Source organism: Centropristis striata, chromosome 24 (genome assembly GCF_030273125.1).
Source record: "Centropristis striata isolate RG_2023a ecotype Rhode Island chromosome 24, C.striata_1.0, whole genome shotgun sequence".
In the NCBI taxonomy this organism is placed as follows: Eukaryota; Metazoa; Chordata; class Actinopteri; order Perciformes; family Serranidae; genus Centropristis; species Centropristis striata.
Window position 1 is genome coordinate 3,366,719 of NC_081540.1, and position 19,689 is coordinate 3,386,407.

At 34.7% G+C, this 19,689-nt stretch overlaps 1 long non-coding RNA gene across 1 annotated transcript in view; it reads right to left on the minus strand.

Annotated features, from left to right (window-relative positions):
* LOC131963109 (uncharacterized) overlaps positions 1–19,689 on the minus strand; it is a 101,691-nt gene that overhangs the window by 15,102 nt on the left and 66,900 nt on the right. The window contains exon 2 of the long non-coding RNA XR_009390003.1: positions 11,321–11,370. This is a non-coding gene — a long non-coding RNA (uncharacterized LOC131963109). The remainder of the gene's footprint in view (positions 1–11,320; positions 11,371–19,689) is intronic.

Below are 19,689 nucleotides of genomic sequence, written 5' to 3' on the forward strand. Positions count from 1 at the left end.
ATTGTGATAGTAGCCTGCTGTGACATTAGTAACACTAGCAGCTTCAGATGCCGGTTGGTCAAAGTCCAGTCATGACTCACGGTACCTGATTTTATTTTGAAGGGCAGACTTTAGAAGCATGTGCAGCAGGTATAGGGAGTTAAACAAAGGGAAACATTAAATAGTTTAAAGTGACAGCCTTGTAGTATTTATCTGTCCAAATACAATGACTGGTGTTAGAACTGTAGAGCCCAGTGATGCATTGTGGGATTTTGAGATGCAGTCGGTCTGTTCTTTCAAAGTAAAAATAGAAATGGCAACGAGAGCTGAAACCTCAGCCAAGGCCAATGGTGCATTCAAATGCTCCTTCATTTGGTGTATTTACAAATCAAAAGAGCCAACAGAGCAAAAGCATCAATACTAGAATAAAAATAAGTTAACAACAATAAAAAAGTTTTGTTGAAAGTTAAATACAACTTTTAATTTGCAAACAAAACTTTTGAATTTGCATACAAAATGTGTTCCTTTGCATGAATACATTTTAATCACAAATTAGTTTTACTTTCAATAAAGTTTCGCTCTAAAAACTGTTCTGTTTGTTTGCACAAAAAAGACAAAAGAGACTCGTCTCCCCTCAAAAACGACAGGCAGAAAATACGAGAATTTGTGTCCCATGAGAAAACAAAACTTACATAACTTCTGTGGTTCACGTCACCCTTCTAACTACTTAATTTCCGGCATTTACGTACATTTATTTGCCTAAATTCACAGAAACTGCAGCCTTTTTACAATTGTGAACCATATTTGTATGTATAACGACTTGTAAAAATCTATTTTAAGTGGACATCTGGCAAAAAAAAATTACTCAAAATTTAATTCATTCTCTTTTATTTTGTTTTTATTCTATTGTATTGCATTGTGTTTATGTATTTTAGTATTTTAGTTTTTACCTTATTTCCTGCAACTGTGATATCTGTACAGCACTTTGGTCAACCCAGGTTGTTTTAAAGGTGCTTTATAAATAAAGTTTGAGTTGAGTTGAGTTAAGTTGTGATATTTTAACGCTCTATTCTGTCGTTTAGGTTGGAGATCTAGTTGATAGAGACACAATAGTGACCCCATAGTTTCCTGTATCTCTATGACAACAAAGACAAAAGGAAATATATCAAAAGAAGATGAACTCTCTCTGATTTTCTGAGCTGTTGTTCCTTCTTGACGTGAATTTCCCTGATCGGAAAAACACATTTTCCAGATTTTTCTGACACCATATGAATGCAGCACATCTGCCAATGTTTGCAAAAGTGAGAAATAATTTTTGCATTGCTCCTGTGATTCGGACCTACTCCAAATTTAATGGGTTCTTCTTTGACCTGCTGCATTTTTCCAGCAAGTTTCATGAAAATCAGATTTTCTATAATCCTGCTGACAAACAAACAAACAAACAAACAAACGACCTCCTTGCAGAGGTAACAAAACCAGTTTGTTAACGAGATATTTCTCCACAGTTTTAAGCAAATAAAATCACTGTGTCTGAGTCCGGCACCTGAAGAATCCACTGCAGAAGTAAAAAAAAATCTGTGTGTTTGTGTGTCTTGCATGCTGTCTCCCTCTCTGTGTGGGTGTTCCAACCCAGACTTTGCATTCATATGCAGCCTATGTTCTCCTTCACAAACTTTCCCAAAGTTCTGACCCACTTTATGCCTTCTCTTTGCATATTGGTAAACATATTTATGAACATGTAACTTCTGGATAATCAGCTTCCTGAGTTTTACCCCCATAAGGTCATTTGCTTTGCCAACTGTCTTATCTCTATCTTAGAACAAAGGGGATGAGAGAGACTGATTAGGGCCTTCACTTGTGCATGTGTGTGTGTGTGCGTGCATGAATATAAGCCTTCAAAACTTTGTGTCTTTTGGTGTTTGCATGCACGTATTGCTGTGTGTGTGTGTGTGTGTTTCTCTCATGGACCTCTGGGCCTCGAGTGTGTGTCAGCCTTGGACCAGAAACATGAAATTTGCATTCTTTAATTAACATCCAAGCATTCACTGGTGGTTGTAATTCCAAACTTGGGCTGCTGCTGCTAGTTTTGGAATCACAAAGACAAACAACCCTGGAGGGGATTTTCCGTTTTTCACTTTCTCCCCTTTTTTTTTTACTGTCTGCTAATAAAAAAAAGCTGGGAGTAACTGGACTTGATTGGGTGACATTTTGAGTGAGAGTTAGAAGCAATTGTGTTAAAAACAACAACAAGGCATGACAGACGGATCGCCTTCAGGACTTTTATTTTGTTATTTTCTGCTGTGAGATAAAAAGGCTCTTGTACTAAATGTGATGGGGGGAAAAAAAAAAAAGTTGGAGTTTTCTCCCCGGTGACGTGGGCGAGAATGTAAGGTGGCATGAGGTGTCAGGTTGGTTTAGCGGCGGAGGGATGCATGGCTATGATATGTTGTTTCTCTTTGTAATGACACAAAACAAGTAAAAGCTTGAGGGAACAGGATTTCCATTTCATCCGTGCCTCTGTTCAAAAACATTTTAACTGCCGCTTCAAGTGACAGGTCACCAGTGTAAAAGCATTTCAGTTATTCCATTCTGTCCTAAAAAAGCGCCCGATTGTCTTTTCTATTCACATTTTTGTGTAAATGACAGCTGGTAATTTTCTTAAGGGGGAAAACGGTTTTTGTTTCAAGCTAGAGCGAGCCGTCACATTGGTACAGTACTTTTAAAAGCCACAACAAGCTTTTTGCTGCTGCTGAACATAAAAAAAAAAAAGCTGAACTAAGATTTACACAGCATTGTGAGAAAGCTCATAAGAGTCTGAGCTGTGTATTTTTTAGATAAATGTTCCAAATTGCATCTTATTAAAAGAAGCGGCAACATTTAGCAGCCCTGCAGCAACTATTTGCCTCAATATGTTAGCGATGTAACCAAATAAAAACATATTATGTGGGTATGAATGGATAAAACGCTGTGAATTTGTGCATTAATATATATTTTTTGTTATTTGTTTAACACATTTGCCTTGAACCCAAACCACTTAAACACAAACAGACTGCACAGCAGCACTGCTGCAGTCTGTGTGTTAGGAATCCAATCGTATTAAAACTGGAAATCGAATTAAAAAAAAGAACAAAATGCTCCTTATAAAGTCAGATGTCATCACGTATCTAATTCAGCATGACTTGGGACTTGAAAGCAATCAGACAATATGGTGCAGTTCTATCTAATAGCCCTCTTATTTTCCCTTATAAGGAAATGCTAGACCTGTATTACATGGCTCAAATGGTATTTTGTACACTGTAAAAAATGTCTGTAGATTTTACAGTGAAAAACTGCTAAATCACGACAGTAAAAGACTAAAATGATAAATGAGTTAATTCAGTTTCAGTAACAATATCAGCCAAAACAATATTTTTTACAGCTTTGTTTTTGAAAAAATACATTACTTCACTGTAAAAAAATAATTTTTCTCACTGTTAAATGTACTAAACACCATATCTCTCACAAAAAATTACACTAATATTTAATGGTAAAATCTTTATAAATGAAAATGCATAAATTAAAGTATTTTCTTGTCAATTATATGGCAGAACAGAGTTTCTTTTGATGGAAAAACCTTTTATTTATATAGTAAAAAATTTAATAAAATGGCAATCTTAAACGTGAAATCAACAGTGCTAATATCTTTTTACCGTAATATTAAAAAAAAGTTCTACCGTATTTATTACTACCTTTTTTTCTTACCGTAAAAATAACTAATCTTTCTCAATTTCATCATCTCTTTTTGAAATTTGTAGATTTTTTCATCGCAATATTCCTTTTATATTTTAAATGAAAAATAAAATACCACATTAATCCCGTTTTAATTATACACAATAAAAATCGTGATTGATTAATAGAAAATGTTACGTGAAATCAACAGTGCCAATATCAAAATAAAATCTTTTTGCACCGTATTTATTACGGTAAAGTTCAGGCAACCACACCTGCTAGTTTTTTACCTTAAAAACAACAGATTTATATTTTTTACAGTGTATATATTATGGAAACTCTGCACATGCAAAGCTGACGCTCCGTCACTTAAATGCTGATGCGCCTTAGCCTTTAGCTAATTGTCATTGCTGATAATAGCCTGAGGGTGGTGCAGTCTGGGGACTTCTTCCTTTATTTTCTTCAACATGCTTTGCCAAGAACAACCATTAATCCCCATCCAGAGCGTATTTCTGCAGCTGGAGCCTATTGTAATTATTTGTCTCCTGGGGAACAGCCACCAGGCAAAACCAGCCCGGCACGTAGATGTGTAATATAATATGCAATGGATTTACACTGGGTGACAATTTGTTTAAACAAATAACTTCCAGTGCAGTTCTGTATCATTTGCATTAGTTTTAAGTCTAAATGGTCACATGGGAATGTGGATGTGGAGCTCTGCAGCAGCGATGAGAATAAAGTCTTTATATTGGTGGTGATTCAGTCATTTTTTTCCTTTTCTGACTCATTTTACTGTTATTTTTCTAACTGTTTTCACCTCCACATGACCCGAAGTGATTAAAGACAGCAGAAAGAAGTAATTAAGCTTGTTTTTTTTAATTGCTGACAGATTGAACTTCTCATTGACCCCCATGTGTTCTCATCATCTTGATAGAAAGTGATTCTGGACTGTGGTAATTGCATGGATGAAAATGTTTATCTGTTTACACAAACACAGTATGTGTCATTCATTTAAGACATGCTCTGTTTTTTGTTTATTTGTTTTTTTAATCTGCTGCAGGTGATACATTTTTGCCTTCAGTACCTTTATTTCGATTCATGTTTGTTTTTGTTTTTTTTACAATTTGAGACATTCTTCTGAAGATTTATTTTTATAGATGTTGCAATAAATAGGCTACTAACATTACATACTTATACATGTTATGTGTTTCTTTTAAACTAGCCAATGAATGAGCAAGAATTTTGTTTATTTGTTTAGTTTTTTAATCTGCTGCAGATCATACATTTTTATCTTCAGTACCTTAAGGTAACTCTTTACAATAACCAACTAAATAATGTTTATAAATGGTTTATAAACCAAATATTAACCATTTACAAAGTGCTATATACATATTTAATAGTTAAATGTATTCAACTAATTTCTTAAAGGTGTATGAATAATTTCAAAATCATTAACATACTGTTATAATGAGTGCAACTAAAACTATTAATTATAATTTAATTGTTTTTTAATGGTAAAGTAACTATAAACTTACATTAATATACCATCTATTAGCCATTTATAAATGATTTGGTTAGTTAAACATGAATAAATGATGTATTTACCATTCTAAATGGTTTATGAATGATGATTAAATATTAAAAAACTATCTGTTTACATTTATAAATGATGGTTATTGTAAAGTGTTACCTACCTTTATTTCGATTCATGTCTTTTTTTTATTTTTACGATTTGGGACATTCTTCTACAGAGTTATTTTATATATGTTACAATAAATCCTAGCATTACATACTTATATAGTGTATGTGTTTCTTTTAACCCATTAAAGCCGGGAAAACGGATATGTCGTTTTGTAGTATTTGTAGTTTTTTTCCACCTATTTTTAATCTCTTGGCCAATGAAATGCATCACAATACATGTGGGAGTGTTGCAATGCATCATGGGACTTTTCCTGAACTTTGAAATCATCACCAAAAAAGACACAAAATGACCAAAAAGGACACAGAATTACCCAAAAAATACACAAAATTATTTAAAAAAGACACAGAATTACCCAAAAAAAGACACAAAATTATTAAAAAAGACACAGAATTACCAAAAAAGACACATAATTACCAAAAAAAGACACAAAATTATTAAAAAAGACACAGAATTACCAAAAAACGACACATAATTACCAAAAAAGACACATAATTACCAAAAAACAACACACAATTACCAAAAAAGACATACAATTACTAAAAAATTACTTATTTTAAAATCGCCCAAAGGTTTTACAGGCATTTTTTCCAGGCGTTTTAGGCCTGAATGGGTTAAACTCGCCAATGAATGAGCAAGGATGCAATTCCTTTGAAAGTTTACGTAGAATTCCAAGTGTTGAATTACCATTAGTCCAATGGCCTGTTATTGAAAAACCCATTACTCTGAAGGCCAAACAGACATTTGGAACATAATTCTATGTTATTACAACACTGTGGAAAAGGAACGGTTAAGTTTAAAACCTCTGAGAAACATGGTGGTGTGGGTTAAAATGAGGAAGAGTGTTTTTTTTCGGAGCAAAGGGTTTTTGTTTTTGGGATAACCAGCCATTGGATAATGGTGTGTCAGTCAAATGGGGTATTTTTCAGACTATTGGGCCATTGGAACAATGGGATGGTACCAATTTGAACCAAAAACACCAATCTCAGTCTCTGATAAAGGCATCGTTTTACTTTTGGCAGGTTTTGTTGCTTTTGTTACTACCTGGGGTTTGGTTCTCTCAGTCGTTTTGTTGAGTTTCCTCTGAGAAAAAAGTCTTTCTGCAGTTTATATGTCGGGGCTTTTATTGTGGAATTTAAGGACAGAAGAAGTGATCCTGTAATAACGCTGCAGTTGTGGAAGAAAATTTGCCATCTTGGTTCAGACTGAAGAGCCTCCATGTCATTATTTTATTACCTTTATAACTATCGGTGCATATCAAGCAGTTTGGTCCTTGTAATAACCATTAATTAACAAGTAATAAGGCATTGTTCTCGCTTTAGATCCCTTTAGCTGCAAAAAGCATAGTTAACTGTTAACAAGTGCATAGTTAACTTATAATAGATGAGCAATAAAGTATATTTTAATATCAATAAGCAAACAAAAGATTAATAAAGGCATGGCAAAGACATAATGGGTGGGTTATGGGTGTTTGTAATGCTATTATGAAGAATTATAAGATACTCATGAGGCTTTTATTAATGTTTTTATTATACATCTCTTATAGCCTGCTATTAGCTGTATTATAATGCCATTATTAACACTTATATAGGCTTATAAACACACAATAATGTTAATAAGCATCTTGTAAGGACTTACAAGGGCCTTATTACTCGTTACCAGCAGTTTTCCTGTTTTACGCTGTAAAATGAGCTTTTATTTTCTCGGGACATTGCACCTGGTGGTGGACATAATTGTGTAGTGAAAGTGAGACTTTTAATCTAAATTCTGACTGCAGATGGTGTCATTAATCTATAGCTTTTACACTGTGCAATTAATATTTACTTCATAAAGTAAAAGCAAAAAAAATCTTGGCACTTTAAATAGAGCTTGGAAGAAACCTGGAATTGGCTTAGTGGTGGATGTTGTGTGCCAGAATAAACACATATTTGTTGTTGCTTAATCTGCTCTTCCTAATTGTTTCCAACTGACCTAGCTGCATGGTGATATAAAAAAAAGGCCTAAGCTAGCAGATAAATATTTGAAAAGGCTTACTTAGGATGCTGACAATACAAATGGTGTTCTTCCTGACCCTACAGTGTTGCAAAACAACTCTAATGATGAAAGAAGCAGAGTAGCCAGAGTGCACCGATGCTGTTTGCAGCACAGCACCAGAAGCCTTGAAGCCTGCTGCTAAATGAGCAGCTTTCTGCAGGGATCCTACTTCACACTCAAGCCCTCTGTGGGTGCTCTATTGCAGACTGATTGACATCACTGATGTGTCCACTTCCATTGATTACATGTGATGGTCACGTCTGGGAGAAAAGGATGAAACCTAGCTGGGAACAGATACACTGCAAAAAAGACAACCTGTATTTTTTTGCCTAAAACAGTGATTTAAGTCGGTAAAACTTGGAAATATAAATTATTGACATTTAGGGCAATAATGTAAGTTAGCACAACAAAGGAAGCCAGTTGTCTGCTCAAAAACAAGTTGGTGTGTTGTTGTTACTTATATCTTTAAGTTGGGGTTCACAACAAGGGACAATAGTTCTGCTAACTCTTATTTCTTTGTTGTGAAATGTGCGAAAAGCGGTGAAATTTGGTCATTAGCGAAAGCTAGCGGCTAACTGATGCTAGCGGCCTAACTGACGCTAGCGGCTAACTGATGCTAGCGGCGCTGCTGTAAAAAATTCCCGTTGTTTTTACAGAAGAAAACTGTCAGCTGTGGTTACCAGAATATTCCCGTAAAAAATACAGTACATATGTCAACATCTTTACAGAACAACTTGCAAATTTTACATCCTAAAACTGTAGTAATTATTATTTTTTTATTTATATATATATTCATAAATCTACAGACTATTTTTACAGTGTAGATCAGGGGTCTCAAACTCAAAAAAAGACACAAAATTACTAAAAAAATGACACAAAATGACCAAAAAAGACACAAATGACCAAAAAAGATAAAAAAAATAACTTGCAAATTTTACATCCTAAAACTGTAGTAATTATTATTATTATTATTTTTGTTGTAGATTATACCTATGTCCTTTACTGCTAATTTAACAGGATGCTGCTGCTTTTATGCTAATTATTTATGCAAAATGTACATGCAGATTTTGCTTATTGTGCATTGAATACCAGTAAATTAACATTCAGTAATTATTTATTGTACACTGAATACCAGTAAAATGTACAAGTTGTTCTGTAAGGTTGTTTACATTTGTACTGTATTTTTTACGGAAATAATCTGTCTTTTTTGTTAATTTTGTGTATTTTTTTTGTAATTTTGTGTATTTTTTGGGTCATTTTGTGTCATTTTGGGTCTTTTTAAGGATTTGTGTCTTTTTGGGTAATTCTGTGTATTATTTGGGTCATTTTGGGTCTCTTTTTGGTCATTTTGGGTCTTTTTTTTGTAATTTTGTGTCTTTTTTAAAATAATTTTGTGTCTTTTGTTAAATAATTTTGTATCTTTTTTGGTCATTTCTGTCTTTTTTGGTCATTTTGTGTCATTTTTTTTAGTAATTTTGTGTCTTTTTTTGAGTTTGAGATCCCTGATCTACACTGTAAAAATAGTCTGTAGATTTTATGGTGAAAAACTGCAAAAATCACAACAGTAAAAAACTCTAAAATGATAAATGAGGTTTTTTTTTTTACAGTGTTTGTCTGAATCTGTTGTTTCCGCTGCCCTTTGACTGTCTAAATCTAAATTTGTACTGTATTTTTTACGGAAATAATCTGGTAACCACAGCTGCCATTTTTTTTCTGTAAAAGCTACATATTTTTTTTTACAGTGTAGCTGGGAACAGATAGAAACTCACAGGAGCATGCACACACATACACACACATGCTAAAAGAACTGAAGCAGGATGATGTTAGAGTCATGCAATATGTAATATCTTTCCAAATATGTTGACGGGCGACATCAGAGACACATCTACAGTACACACGAGTAAGTATACATCTTCAAACACTTAAAAAAAAAAAATCAAAGCTGCACAGTTCCTCGCCACACACATGCACACAAACACACAAACATAAACATACTGTAACTCAGCTGCAGCTCCACATCCACTTCATCTGACAGACTGAAAGTAAAGCAGAAACAAGTAAAAATGAAGCGGCGAGGAAAAAAAGTTCAGTGGAGAAAAAAACCCAGAAGATAAACAGAAAAAATGTGTTTGTGAGTGCATGTGTGTATGACAAAGTAGAGTTAGAGGGGGAGATGAAGGAGGGCAGAATCAGCCTCGGCACGGAGTGATGCTCTGCTAATGATGTAATATGTTCTCTCTGCTGCTGCTGCTGGTGGAGGAGAAACCGCCACTAGCTGAGGGCTACAACAAGCAGCCTGTTGGTCCTTCTGTCTCTCTCTCACCTCACTTCTGTTTTTGTCTTTCAACATCTTCAACTTCCTGATTTAAATGTGGACTCTTCCTTCACAGTCATCTACACTATGGGTCTCAAACTCGGGGTCAGCGGGCCAATTGCGGCCCTCGTGGCGATATTTGGTGGCCCCCACCTTGATATGAACGTTAATGTGAGTTTTATATGAATGGCACTTTACAGTGTTGTGTGTGGAAGGTCCCTTTAATTACTTTTTTTGTGTCTTTTTTGGTAATTTTGTGTCTTTTTTTGGTAATTTTGTGTATTTTTTTGGGGTAATTTTGTGTATTTTTTTGTAATTTTGTGTATTTTTTGTGTCATTTTGTGTCTTTTTGTGTCATTTTGTGTATTTTTTGGGTCATTTTGTGTATTTTTGTGTCATTTTTTGTCTTTTTCATAATTTGTGTCTTTTTTGGTAATTCTGTGTATTATTTGGGTCATTTTGTGTCTCTTTTTGGTCATTTTGTGTCCTATTTTTTTGTTATTTTGTGTATTTTTTTGGTCATTTTGTGTTTTTTTTTGATAATTCTGTGTATTATTTGGGTCATTTTGTGTCTCTTTTTGGTCATTTTGTGTCCTATTTTTTTGTTATTTTGTGCATTTTTTTTTGTATTTTTTAGGTCATCTTGTGTATTTTTTTTAGTCATTTTGTCATTGTGTCTTTTTTTAAATAATTTTGTGTCTTTTGTTAAATAATTTTGTATCTTTTTTGGTCATTTTGTGTCATTTTTTTTTGTAATTTTGTGTCTTTTTTGGAGTTTGAGACCCCTGATCTACACTGTAAAAATAGTCTGTAGATTTTATGGTGAAAAACTGCTAAATCACAACCGTAAAAAACTCTAAAATCATAAATGAGTTTTTTTTACAGTGTATGTCTGAATCTATTATTTTCGCTGCTCTTTGACGGTCTAAATTCTTTCTCAATTTCATTATCCCTTTTTGAAATTGTGTAGATTTTTTCATTGCAATATTCCTTTTATATTTTCCGTGAAAAATGAAATAGCATACACATTAATCCCATCTTAAACACAATTAAAAATGTGATTGATCAATGGAAAATGTTACAGAAATCCACATGCACATCTTGAAACAAGCATATGTGGTTTTGGGACATTATGCATGCAAAAATATCTAATTTTGCATATGCAAATTACTACTTGCATTGTGAAAACACAAGCTTTACATGCATATTTAATTATTATGTCAAAGCTTTGCACAGGACTTATATGATGCTGTGCTGCAGGCCTCTTAGCATTGAGATTCTCCTGCAAAGCATCGACCTGTTCGAACCTCCAACTCCAGTGAGAAAACAAGCATTTTAACAGTTTTTTGCTTGTCACCTTGCTGTCAAAACTGACAAAACATCAATTTTGACTTTTTAGAAACCAGCATGATGATGTGGTTTATTTGGCATACCATCGATCCATTTGTTGCAATTAAATCTCAGAAAAAAAATCTGTTTATTTTGGATCCTACTGCTGTAGTAAACCAGATGAGTTCAGCCGAGGTGTGACTGGCTCGTAAAGTGAATATTTATTGATTTGGTCACATCATGAAGCTGCCACTTACCAGAGAGTTGCAGCTGGTTTCCATCAGAGGAATCCTGACACAGATCCAACCTGAAGAGACACAGAAGATCAAAAAATATATTAAAACTTTAATGGAAGAAGCTTTCTATGTATTGCATTAATTCACACTCAAATTAGAATATAAAGTTAAGCATTTTATGTTTTTTTCTCCCAGCCTTAGGGTGTTTCTTTCTTCTAATATTTTCAAAATGTAATAATTTTTAAATAATTTGTCTATATTCTATTTCCCTGTCATCTCATTTTAATTAAATACGCTAATTCACTTTTTAGTCCTCGCTTTGTTCTCTTTCATTGATGCAAAGTTTTCAAAGTCATTTTTAATACCTATTTTCATCTTTTCCGTTGCCGGGCTGTTGGTCCTTTCAACATAATTAATCATAACTTAAAGCATTTTTCAGCCAAAGTTTTGCCTTGTGAAAGAAATTCAAGGCAACTATTTCATTAGAATTTCCACCATCACTAAAGATGTCTGTGTGTTTCTTTATTGGGAATGTGTGTGTCACTTGAAATGTAATCAATAATTGGAGACATGCGACATCGGCAAAGTTCTATCAGTAATTTCCAGTTGTCACTTGTCAAATGTGACGTGTCGCTTTTTTTTTTTTCTCTCCTTCCGTCACTTTGTGTCACAAATAGAAAAGAGATGTTTCCTGTTATCTCTGTCTCACACCAGTGAGGAATCTGACTGGCTATATGCTGCCGTGTATGATTGGTGACACTGCCATTCAGGTCTCGGGGGGATAACGGCTTTCTCCAATGTGTGTGGAAAATATAAGAAATAATAAAAAAAGGTACAGGTTTGACATCTTCACTGTTATTCACTTACGCAGCTTATTACCAGCTGTATGGAGCGCTGAGTGAGACAGACAGAGAGGAGAAGAAAACAAATACTGTGACAAGCAGCACACTGTGGAGGCAGAAATAGCCTTCTATTCATACAATGAACTATTTGTTGTTAAATATTACATTTGCTTTATGAATTGGCTGAGCAAACAGTAAATATTATGAGTTTTCTTTTTTATCTTACAATACAAAGAAGCAATCATTCAATCATACTTGAAAAGACGGAAAGGGGTGAATGCATCATTTATTATTGTTGATTTAGCAAATATAATTCATGACTTTTTACTCAGTTGTGTATGTCAGCGGGGGGAGTATTCAGATATTTTACTTGAGTAAAAGTAACAATTCCACAGTGGAAATTATTCTGTAGCAAGTAAAAGTGCAGTGACGTCTCTTTGTAGTGGAATTTTAGTTGCTTTGTGTCTTATTGCTGTCTCTTTGCAGTTGTTTTGTGTCTCTTTTTTACAGTTTTCTGTCTCTTTGTTGCAATTTGTATCTCTTTGTTGCAGTTTGTTTGTCTTTGTTGCAATTTTGTGTGTCTTTGTTGCCGTTTTATATCTCTGTGTTGCAATTTTGTGTCTCTTTGTTGCTGTTTGTGTCTCTTTGTTGCAGTTTTGTGTATCTGTGTTGCAGTTTTGTGTCTCTTTGGAGTTGTTTTCTGTCTCTTTGTTGCAATTTGTGTCTCTTTGTTGGAGTTTGTGTCTCTTTGTTGCAGTTTGTGTGTCTTTGTTGCAATTTTGTGTGTCTTTGTTGCCGTTTTGTATCTCTGTGTTGCAATTTTGTGTCTCTTTGTTGCAGTTTTGTGTCTCTTTGTTGCAGTTTGTGTCTTATTGTTGCCGTTTTGTGTCCCACTGCAGTTGTTTTACGTCTCTTTTTTTACTGTTTTGTGTTTTTTTGCTGCAGTTTTCTGTTTCTTTGTAGCAGTTTGTGTTTTATTGTTGCAGTTTTGTGTCTCTTTGCAGTTGTTTTGCGTGTCATTTTTACAGTTTTGTGTTCTTTTTGTTGCAGTTTGTGTCTTATTGTTGCAGTTTTGTGTCCCTACATTGCAATTTTGTGTATCTGTGTTGCAATTTTGTGTATCTGTGTTGCAATTTTGTGTCTCTTTGTTGCTGTTTGCATCTCTTCATTGCAGTTTTGTGTTTTGTTGTTGCAGTTTTGTGTTTCTGTGTTGCAATTTCGTGTCTGTTTGTGTCTCTTTGAGTGCCATTCTGTCGGTGACGGCCAGGGACACTGGGCCTGTATCCAGTCGGCACTTAATATAATAAGGTGTAATTTATCATAATGTATCAGGCAATTTCTAAATCAAAGTAGTGGAGTGAAAAGTACAATATGTGCCTCTGAAATGTAGTGGAGTAGAAGTATAAAGCAGCATAAAATTGAGTTGAAGTACCTCAAAATTCTATCTCAGTAAAGCACTTGGGTAAATGTACTTAATTACAAGTGCTCCTCCTGCACATAGTGTCGTGTATTTCTGTACACACTTTTTCTCATCCACACAGTAAAACACCACATGATAAGGGGCACTTAGCTACTGGATCAGTGAAAAGACTTTCTGAGGAGTATTCATGGCAGGAAAGAAAAAGAATAAGCGAGAAAGAGAAAATCTGAGACGCGGGGGAAGGAGAAATGGATAGGGAGAGCAGAGGATTTGCTGGAAGTTTTGACTGGAAATCTGGAGATAAAGCTCTTTCGATCTTGGGATTTGGCCCTTTAGAGCCGTTGAGTTGGTCGGCGTGTAGGGGCCAGATTAAAAGAGGGCCTGACTCAGAAGGCCGGCGAGCTCAAACATGTCTGTTGTTTGACTCGGCTCACTACTGTTGATCTCTGAAATCCAAGGCAAGCTTTCAGATCTGATGCCTTTGTCATAAGCGAATGGTTTCTGGCTGATTAGCCAGTTCACACAAAGGCCGTTTAGGTTCGTGCATGATAATCAATGTTATGCAACACAAGTTAACCCAGCGACTGCAAGGCCATCTGTAATATTAAATGTACTGTGTGCTCAAGCAAACAGAGAAATATGCACGGACAGAATGTTGGATATTACCGACACGAAGTCTGATTTTCAGCTGTGAATGAAACGACAGCCTGTAATTCCTCTGAGGACACAGGAAGGAAAGGTAAAACTGTACTTGTTGTGACAGACTTGTCTGTCGCTGCCTTTTACACAATTACTGCTCCATTTTCCAGTCGTTGCTAGGATACCCAAATCCAATAGTTTTTTTCGAGGTCAACTCCCGCATGTCTCATCCAGAAACAAACGGGACGCGAGTAAATCAAAAATCTATCCCTAAATCCTCTATGACATCGTATTCCTGACGATCCGTTAATCCCCGGTTGTCACAGTTGAGGTAGATCAAAGTAAATAAGAGGCAATTGCCATGATGAAGTTTTGCCAGGAGCAGGCGTGTGAACAGAGAGCGTCCACTGGTGCGCCTGTTATCTGCCCAACTGCCCTTCAGCACACACAGCACCCTTTTTATTTATTTTTTATTTTGCTCGTCACGATATCCTCTTTGAAAACTGACTTTTAAAAACATCTCATAACCCCCGAACACTCACAGGACTCTTGGCTTTTTTTTCCACTCATGGAAACATATTGCATTATGGGTAATATCTCAGGTCCTGCATCGATTTGTTCCTTTTTTTTTTTTTAGGAGAACATATGTTTTACGATGCACATACAATATTCAAATGTGAGTTTCAGGCAAACAGACACATTCAGATAAACAGATATAAAAAAAAACAAGAGAAAAAGAGAAAAAAAAACACTAAGGATAAACAAAATGTGAATAAATAGGAAAAAAAAAGTACTAAGGATGATTGATATGTAATTAAATAGCAATTGAGTTATACAGTGGTAATAAGAGAAAAAAGAAAGAATAGTATAGCTAAATAAATAAATAAATAACAATAATAATGGGTGATATCTCCGATCCTGCATCGATTTGTTCCTTTTTTTTTTAGGAGAACATACGTTTTACAATGCACAAACAATATTCAAATGTGTGTTTCACGCAAACAGACACATTCAGACAAACGGATATATAAAAAAAAAAAAACACTAAGGATAAACAAAATGTGAATAAATAGGGAAAAAAGTACTAAGGATTAATTAATTGTAGGTTGATATGTAATTAATGAGCAATTAAGTGTTAATAAAGTGGTAATAAAGAGAGAAAAAAGAAAGAAAGAATATAGCTAAATAAATAAATAAATAAATAATACATTTATTTATCTTAAATCGCCCCACCCTTCTCCCAAGTATGACTCTCCATTTTCTTTCATTTATTATTTTTTAAAGAGTTTGTTGTATAGGTTCACTGCTGACCTGGTGATGGTAATATCAGGCCTGGTCAGGATGCGAAAAAGTCAAAATATAGGCTGTTTATATGGAATATTCAGAATCTATAAAAAAAAAAAAAATGAGATGGAAGAACACGGGGTTGTCACCCACGTAGCAACTGTTAGTTGCATTTTGTTTCCATGCAAACTTTTCAAAATAAAGTGTCAGCATTAAATAAAAAAATAAAGAATAAAATAAGGAGTCCTCAATTGCACTTAGGCAACATAATGCATGAGTTTACCTTGCACAGAAACTATAATTTCCTTCCATTACGCCCACTTGAACTGTAATAATTGGCTTCATTCGATATTTTATGATTCATTTTAATATCTGCAAATGTGTTGATTAACTGAACAATATGTGTAAGCAAGAAAAAAGGAAAGTTATGAATAAAGTCAACGAAAAAAGTGAATGAATTGAGTGTTGTAGAGTTTCAGCACCATGGACAGCGTCAGAGTTAGAGAGGACAGACACGGAGCTGTCCGTGGTGCTGAAACACTAAACTGCCAGTGATTCTGTTAGTTTTCTCCAACTCGACTGCTTTTTCTGTTTTTAATTTAGTTTGGCTGTTTGGCAGTCAGTTTATCTTTGTTCTGGCTGTATAGCTCTATTAATTTCCTAATTTTAATATCACTGAAGTTGCCTTTTTATTTTCTTTGAGCCTCCATTACCAGAAATATCTACAAATAAACAAGCTAGCCAGAGATTGTTAACACTGTTATAGTCCTAGCCATGCATAATGACTTGGACATAAATCACATAAATCATTTGAATAAAGTTGTTTATTACTCCAGTAAATAGGACGAGCCACAGCTAGCTAGCTAGCTAGCTATGCAGCCATCATTGTGTCCAAAATCAATAAAACATTTCCACACAGAGTTCATAGCTAATGCTGCACATGTATGCAGGGAAATTATATTTTATACAGTCAGGGTGCATATACTGCATCACCTCACATTGAAAAGTTCTATAATTCATATTAATTTATTTCAGCAGCTGCTTATATTACATTCTCATAGCTAAAAGTGACCAAAGCAGATTCAAGGCATTTTTTTATTAAGCTGAGTAGAATCTGAGCAAGCTTTCCTCCATCAGAGGATTATAAAGAACGGATAACAGAACGTGGCCAGTGCCGTGAACCATTTGCATATCTTGGAGCGTGTGTCTTTGGAAATCAACAGGCTGTTTGAATAAAAGTGAAAATCAGCAAGGACAAACTTAAGAGAAACATAGACTTTGTAATTCTCCCTCAGAAGCTCACTGTGACTCTGACCTTTGTCGTTCTCGCCTGTAATTTTGGTCATGGAAGATTTCATGGAAAATCTTCGTCTCTATTTCAGGTTTCTGTGGGAAACACCCGTCAGCTAAATGACTTAAAATGTAAATGTGAATGCAAACGATTGCAGATTACTGCTGCACTTTAAATGTGCCATTAGTGGCTCTGAGACGAGCTGCGTTTCAAAGAATCTCTGATGATTGAGACTGAGGGAATGGACCAGAATATGAAAAAAGCATGATTTAAAAAGTGATGTTATCAAAACGACTAAAGTACTGGGTAACACTTTACAATAACCATCATTTATAAATGGTAAACAGATAGTTTATTAATGTTGAATCATCATTTATAAACCGTATATAGGCCATTTAGAATGGTAAATACATTGTTTATTAATGTTTAACTAACTACATAATTTATAAATGGCTAATAGATGGTATATTAATGTAAGTTTATAGTTACTTTACCATTAAAAAACAATTCAATTATAATGAATAGTTTATTAATAGTTTTAATTGCAGTCATGTTAACATTTTTAACACCATATTAAGTATGTTAATGATTTTGAAATGATTCCTATACCTTTAAGAAATTGGTTGAAAACATTTAAAGATTAAATATGTATAGCACTTTGAAAATGGTTAATAATTGGTTGTTTCCAAATATTGCATCAGGAATGTTATTCTGGGTTTATCACATGTTGTATTATCTGCAGTAATGTATTGTTAATGCTAGATATTTGTCATCTAAATTAGGCTTTTTGGGTTAAAATTATTGGAAAAATGCACTGGAAACTGAATATTATTACATTGCAATCCCATCTGTAAAGATAAATATGCGGCAACTACACACAAATCTGGAGAAGCACCAGAAGTAAACAAATCCCCATTACATGTCCTAAGAAGTATACAATTTTCTACCATTACCTCTCCTTTCTGTGCAACATTACTCATCACAATAACTGCTATCACATTGCCTAATTGCCTGTCTTACATTTGAATCTCAGCTTGTACAGAAGAGCACAGATATCTCTCCCCTTCAGTGGAGGAATGTGAAAAACCTCTCTAGTGACACACTTTGCAGAAAAAAAACTCTGTATTGTCAAGGTCAGACATTTGAGAGCATATAAGAATAAGAAAAACACACTTTAGAATAGAATCAATTAGCTGAGTTAATTCGTCATCAATCCACTTACCCATGCTGCTGTCAATGTCAGCAGGCAGCAGCAGACACTGAGTCACGACTACCTGCCTCAGAGATGACGTCGCTGCTGGATAGAAGAACTCACAAAGCAGTTTCTCCCTCAACCTGTCCTTTCATTCTCAACTTATAGTCAGGCGGCTTAGCCAAATAAAGGGGACACGCCGGACAAAAGCACCACATTTTTTCCACATACTCTCTATCATTATAGGTTTCAATTTTCAGTAGGAGCCACTTCATCAAGATTGCGGTGATGGCATATAAAGTCTATGAGAAATGCTATATCTTCCAAGCCACTTAGAAGGTCAATCTTGGTGTCAAAATATAAATTTTCTGGGTCCAGGAATCATTTAAAGCTATTGAGAATATCACTAGATGATTATTTGATCAAATAGATATGTTCATTTTCACTCGAAACTGTTTGGAATCAATGTTCACGGGAGAGTGTGGATTAGCTGCCATGTACACTGCTAAAAAAAATCTCATGTCAGATCTTGATCAACAAATTATTTACAGTGAGTCATCTAGTGATATTCTCAATAGCTTTAAATGATTCTTTGACCCAGAAAATGTAGATTTTGACACCAAGATTGACCTTCTAAGTGGCTTGGAAGATATACTGGTTCTCATAGACTTTATATGGCTGCCATCTCCAATCTGCAATCTTGATGAAGTGGCTCCTACCAAAAGTTAAAACCTATAGTGATAGAGAGCATGTGGAAAAATGTTGGTGCTTTTGTCCGGCGTGTCCCCTTTCTTCTCAAATCTGGTCCTAAGCCGCCTGACTATTAAGATCCCTTCTGTATTAACCCTTAATAGGGCACTCATTGAAATACTTGCAAATTCCAAATTTCAACCCTAGAGAATATTGGAAGATATTACATACAGCCAGAATGTGTAAAAAAAAAAACATACAGACCCGGGGGAGGGGGGTAATATTTTGAGAAAAAAGTTTACGAAGTTAGAGCTGCAAATCTACGAGAAAAAAATGCACAAATTTATGAGATTTAAAGTGACGAATCTGCGAGAAAAAATACGCTTTTTTCCACTTTTTTCTCTTAAATCTGCGACTTTTTTCGCATGGATTTGCTACTTTAAATCTCTTAAATCTGCAATTTTTTTTCCCTTGTAGATTTGCCACTTTAATCTAGTACATTTGCAACGTTTTTCTCAAAATATTACTATTATTTTTATTCATACTTGGCCCTAATATGTCTTCATAGTCAAGTTCTCCTGGTGCAAGTCACTGAAGAATAACTCTGTTTGTAAGACTGTTTTTTGCAGGGTTTTTTTCTAAATTTTTCATTTTTACATTGGAGGTCAAGGTCAATAAAGTTATTATTATTATATTATTATCATACTGATTGGTCAGATGTCATGGTGTCACTGCCTGTGACGTAGCATGAAAAGAAATCCATTCTGATATCCACTGAAGTTACCAAATATAGTTCTTCACCCAATAAAAGGTTAACAATAAAGCTAAATCTCCACTGTGATAGATTCCTCAGCTGTACAACAGGCCGTAACATTTGTATTTCCCCTTAAAAAGCCATGGTCGTAACCAGATATCATCACTGTAAAAAGTGTCCAGATGCAGAAAATGATTCTTCTCTTTGACCACTTTTTCAGCAAAGACGAAGCAATTGCCTCTTTTACAGGGAGCGTGTTGGATTTGAATGTATCGTCA